Here is a 6,023-nt window from a genome sequence, read left to right as displayed (position 1 = left end):
CTCGCCCGAGGCTGCCCTGGCGAAGCACAGCTTCCCTCCCCACGCTCGCGGAAAGCGATTTCCGCCCTTGTTTCGCTTTCTTTTACCCGCCTCGCCTCACCCCCACCCCTCCGCCCCGGTCTTTGATGCTTGTTGTCGTGAAGGAGGTCCCGGTGGAAAGCTGCGAAAGCGCCTGCTTGATCGCCTTCCTCGTTTGTGGTCTTGTCCTTAGTGTTGAGGGAGCATGGTGCTGCTGCCAAGCGTTTCGTAAATATTTGCCTTAATGAGCACCCAAATGGATGAGGTGTCCTCTGTCCAAGTAGTTTCTGATAGTGCAAACAGCAGTAATGTGGTATTAAATATAGCCTGGATCATGTCATGTGAGGGATCTTCATGAGAAGATCGTGGTACCTACCTGAGGCGAGCGAGGGGTAAGAAACCAGCTCTGGTTAGTGGCCGTGTCCCGCTGCACCTGCGGCCTCGCCGACTACATCTCCTTGTCCGTCGGCCTCTGTTTCTTCACTGATGGAGACACGTGTAATTTTGGGAGTTGTTTGGCGGTTGGACATGAGGTTATGCTGCATCTCCTTAAGCCATACAAGGCAAAGCAAACCTGTGATTTCCAATCACCATCTTTTAGGCTTCTACAAACTTTCTGATTAAAAATACATATTGCTTTAACCCATGAATACCTCAAAAGTAGTGAAGACAGTTTTTCTCCATTTTACTTCATAAAGGAATAACCTTGGATCTGAGATGCAAACTGAAAAAGTCCCAGTTCTGACTAGAAACTCCAAACAGGCTAAATTCACTGTATGTCTTTGCATGAGTTTGTCTCATGAGTGAGTATTATATGCGGCACCATTATTTGTGTTTCTTGATTCCAGTTCCAAAATAACTTTTTGAAGGGCAGAACGTTTACCTGGAAGCAGAGTCTGGAATGAAAATCAGAAGGACAATCGAAATTTTAATGATATTCTGGCTTGAACAGTTCTGCCACAATAGTACTGTGCTTTTCGGCATACCTACATCTGCTTTATACCTCTGACACTACCCTCCCATGGCTGACTCAGCTTCTGCCTATCCAAACATAAAGGTCTCCTAATTTTTATTTTGTTGTTGTTCCACTTGCTCCAGCACACATTTTTTTTCTTAAGGCTGTTTTACCTGTGAGCCTTTCTATTTTTTGTTAATTGCTTTTTCGGCATTATCTTTAGTGAAACCTCGTTCTAGTTTTCTGCCATCTTTGCAGAAGTTCCCCCAAACCATATTGTACTTTCCTGTCTATCAAATGAATTCACTGGCTCTTGTGGTCTCTTGGCACTTGGTGCTGAAGATGCTGAAATTTAGCTGCGCTTTTTTTCTCTTTACATTTCCTTCTCACTTTTTCTGATCATTCCTTGCCTCTCCACTTCTTTAAACTATAAATACAGCAAAAAGTGAGATCTTCAGCTTTCTCGCCAGCCTTCCTCATTGTCTCCAGTGATAACGCTGTCACTTGGTAGTCCACTGAATCTTCTGTCTGGCCTAGGTACAGGAGGGATGAAGCAACCTTCAAGTCACTGGCTCCGTTGTATGGGGGAGAGAGAATGGTGAGGGGAAAAAAGCTTAAGTGAGCAACAGCAGGAGGGGTAAGAGTTCAGCAGCTTTGGCTCGTGCAGGAATCAGCTACTTCGCCTTTGACTCTTCAGATGCAGGCACTCCTTCACCTGCTTGGCTGCCTACCTACCTTGTGATGGGGAAGCCAGCAAAAAGGAGACCATGTTATGGGAGACTGTCATTCGCCAATATTTGTAGGGGTAAAGGGAGAAGAATTTTGCTGGGGGGAGTAAGGACACCAGCCTTCAGCCCGAGTGTTGGCAAAAAAGCCAGAAAAAACTTGAAAAACATTTCCAAGGAAGCCTTTCGGAAAAGGTATAGCAGAAGATCCAGTGGATCAGGTTCCCTTTTTATAGGTCCCCAGCTAGTGGCTACAGGGAACTGTTTACATCCATGCAGTGACTGCTGAGTAAGCTTGTTTGTAAACCTCTTACAATAAAATTGCAGTTTGCCATTTCAGTTGTGTGCTGGCACCTGTGTTATCCTTTACCCATGCTCAAAGCCAACTTCACGATCTCTGGTATCACTGAAGATTTTGCCTTTAGGATATGTCTTTTTTTGCCTTTGCTTTTTCCTTTCCATGGCTGCTGGCTTATTCTTTTTGCTCAGACTAACAGAGAGTACCCAGAGCTGCAACATTGCTGAATTACCTGAAGAGCACCTGATCCTTTTCGTAAGTTAAAATCCCTCCCACTTACATGCGGTATCTGTTAACATTCTGCTTGCTTCCTGCACGCAGAATGTTTTTCTTTCTGACTAGCTTCAGGGGCTTTCTTACATTGTTTCCCACTCCTGGAATTATGCCTTTCCTGTGTTTATTTTTTAAATAAGGAAACTCTTTCCTTATTTGGACTAATTTTTCACAATATCATACTTACTATTTCTATTTAAGTAGGGTTTTCCTTCCGTGGGCTTCAGATCCCTTTGCTGGGGTGGGAAAATATTGTTATTTCATAGGTGAGATGACTGGTTCATCAGTTGCTCTCTGAGAGATCATCTGATACATTACTTGCACAAGGCCAATGCTGGATAAAGAACAGCTTGTTGCACGTGAAACATGCCGTGTAATGCTGACACTGGGAAGGAAGGAAGGCATTTTGAGGAAGTAACTGACATGCTACATTTCCTGTTCAATGAAGGCGTCTGCACTCCATTTCTCAGTTTCCTTTGTGCAGTATAAGGTTACATAAAGTAATCCGGAGAGTTCACTGTGATTCATCTGTTACAACGAATCAAATTTAATTTACAGTAAAATTACTTCTCAGGATTAAATGTGCCACTGCTAACCCATGAAATACATGATTGTTAGAAGAGCAGGAAGTTTTAAAACTAGATTGAAAACTAATATAAGAAAGGCAAAGTTTACAAAGGTTAACTAACATAGAAGAAGTCACTGTCATCCATTTGTTCTGTTCTGGTCAGAGAGAAGCGGTTGCTCTTTCATTAGGGCAATGGCACAAACATTTCCTTCTGCGTTTTAGTACTTTGTCTGAATTTGGAGCAGGAATCTTAACACACAGCGCCTGGGTTAAAAGTTAGATTTTAACACTGGTAAAGTAAGCACCCTCTCTTTTCACTTGTCACTTTGCTATTCAGTTTTTGAATGCAGGGCTGTCTGGAAGGAAAGTCTCACCAGTCTAGACTGACACCAGGTCAGACCATCGCTGTCTGCGCAGGCCAAAGCTCGTGGAGCTTATGGAGATTGTTCAGAGGTCCAAAGTATTCTAAGCATATCACAACAAGCCAGCCTGGGACATGACAAAAAGATCGTCCAGTTCCTCCGTGGAGCTACTGTGGTATCTAGGCGAGCCAAAGAATTGCCAGCTGTGGGCAGGTCTGTGGATACAACTGCTGCTGTAGAACTAGAGGAGTAAGCACAGCAGCTAGACACACGTGGCAGTCCCCATGCTGTGCTGCACAGAATGGGAGTTCCCAAGCTTTTTGGAGTAACAGACCATTGTCACACCTCCTCTCTTGTGGCTGCTCATCCTAATTGTGCTCAATAGTTTTTACTATTAAAGATGATCATGTGTGTATGCCATACCCCAGGACAGGCAGTAATATGAAAATAATTCAAACGATCATTTCAAAATAGCTCAACAAGCTGGTATTTGTCCTGAAGTTATGCACCGGTACATCTGGTTGTTTCCCTGATATGAAGGAAATACCTAGTGTGCACGTAGGTCTCGTTTGGCTTGACCTAATTTTTGCTGATAGCTGCTTCTGCGTGCACACTCTGAAACATCCTGTTTTCTGCCATTCATACAGCATGTTGACCTTTTTGATTGTATTATTGTTACTGGGGATTTCAAGTTGCAAAATAATTGCTATAGTAGTTGGCTACTGATAGGTTTGTTGGTAACACTGGCCCACTGCAGAGAAAGAGGGAATAAAGAAAGATGTAGAAAGACAGGACTGAGGTGCTCTTATTTTCCTTGTGAATTCATGGCGCACTCATTTCATCTCACACATCCAGTTGAGATATCCTCAACTTTTCCATGTCCTGCATTATTTAATTTCTTCTCCTCACTGCTGATACCTCTAGTAAGGGCCGATCCTCTATACTGGCAGGGTTTCACTGAGTATATAAATGCTGAGAATTAATGAGAACTAGTATAAAGTTCTGTGAGCCTGTCTTCCAGTTGCTATGCTTACTGTCATCACTAGTACTGGTGCACCTGATTTAGCGATAGTGTTAGGGAGAACATTGTTATACAATTTCCAGGTGTAGGCATCTTTATATAACTTTCCCTGGTTATTTGCTTCTGACACATCTATTTCTATTAAATCTTATTTCTGTTTTTGCTATCTTTATTTTGTTCTGAGCTCAACTGTGTGGACTGATCTGAAACTTCAGTGGATCCAAAACTAGGAGAGATTGCCCCTTCCCCCCATTTTTTTTTTTAATTTGTGCAGCCCTATACATTTTTTTTTTGTATGTTCATGTTTTGCAATCTAGGATCAGAAAGAAATAAAAAATGCGCAAGATTTTGAGAAGTGATTTTTAAGTCTTTCCTGACTAAAGAAAATGGAATGTGATCTTTTTTGGCCTGAAGGTGATGCTGTTTCTCTAGGAAAGAGTATTGGAAAAGACATTGAAGAGGAGTACTTTGGAAGTCTTGTAGAAAGTACTTGCATTAAAATTAGATATACACCTATTTATGCTCTTCACCTTTGTGTTAATAAGATTTCATCAACACTTTGGAAGACTGAGACCTCTCTTAGTAGAACTCAAATGTACTTTATTAAACCTTCCAGCATATCATGGACCAGCACACTAAAAATAAGAGCCATCAAATTTTTTTTTATTATTCATGCATGTCTTTAATCTGTCTCCTTGTGTTGGTCATGTGCTTTGACATGCTTTCAGGTTTGCTGGTGGGAGAGAGGTGTGGTTTCTGTGCAAGTCCCCACAAAAGACGCTTATGCTTATTTGTTTTGAAAGGTTTCACTGTGCAAAGCTGAGAGACAGAGTAGGTTTCCGGTATTACTTCAGTACTTTGCAAATGACTTATTTCAGTCAGTTTTGACCACCTGTGTTTAGACTCAAATTGTAATATAAAAGCAAATTTCTGAATTTTGGCCCAACTTCCTTGTCCCTTTGTAGGCTTAGGAAACTGGTGAGATCCTTCTCCTTTTTACTAAGAAATCTTTTGTTTCTTGAAAGATTGCTTAAAATCCAATTCTTTGATGTCTCTAGGATGCGGCCTGTCACCTTCAGGTGTCACCTGTATCACCCCTGTGTCTCACCTTGCAGGCCAACTAATCCTGCCGGGCGGGGGGAGAGAACTTGCCTCATCCTCAACTTGGGCGGGTGGGGAAAGGTGTCAACTACTGCCTTTGGTGGCGGGGCCTGAGATGCCATACATTTCTGGTGGGGTGCCGAGCACAACCCTTGGTTATTTTTGGAGTATGAGGGAATGCAGGACTCTAGGATAGGTTAGACAGTGGGTGCAGGATGTTTTTCTTCCGCATAGGCATATGTTGGGTCTGCACTATTCAGCACGTTCAGAAATCACCTGGAAAAGGGAGCAGGCAGACAAAGTTTACTGCAAGTGTGAAATTATGCAGAGTAGAAATACTTTGCAATACTTTGCAGCTGTCACTGGGTTACTGGATAGACTAAAGTGGCAGATGAGATTAAATGTTAAGGTATGACTAGACGCTTAACCCATTTTTACGTTATTCCTGAGGTCTGTGCTGCTGGCTGCTGCATGAGACAGGACACGGGTATAACTGAATTTTAGGTGTGATGAAGTCTGACTGAGCTTATGTCCTTATGGCTGCAGAATCAGGAGGACAGACTCGGACTGTGGGACATCCAAGCCAGGTGTGCTTAGTGATAACAGGATTTTGTGAACATGGGCTGTTCCAGTGCCTGTGGACTCCCAGAGGTTCCTCGTGGCGTTTCAGGTACTGTGAAGGCTCCAAACTCCATGTGAACC

Source organism: Pygoscelis adeliae, unplaced genomic scaffold, assembly GCF_000699105.1.
Source record: "Pygoscelis adeliae isolate BGI_AS28 unplaced genomic scaffold, ASM69910v1 Scaffold154, whole genome shotgun sequence".
Lineage (NCBI taxonomy): Eukaryota > Metazoa > Chordata > Aves > Sphenisciformes > Spheniscidae > Pygoscelis > Pygoscelis adeliae.
This window is presented reverse-complemented; position numbering follows the sequence as displayed.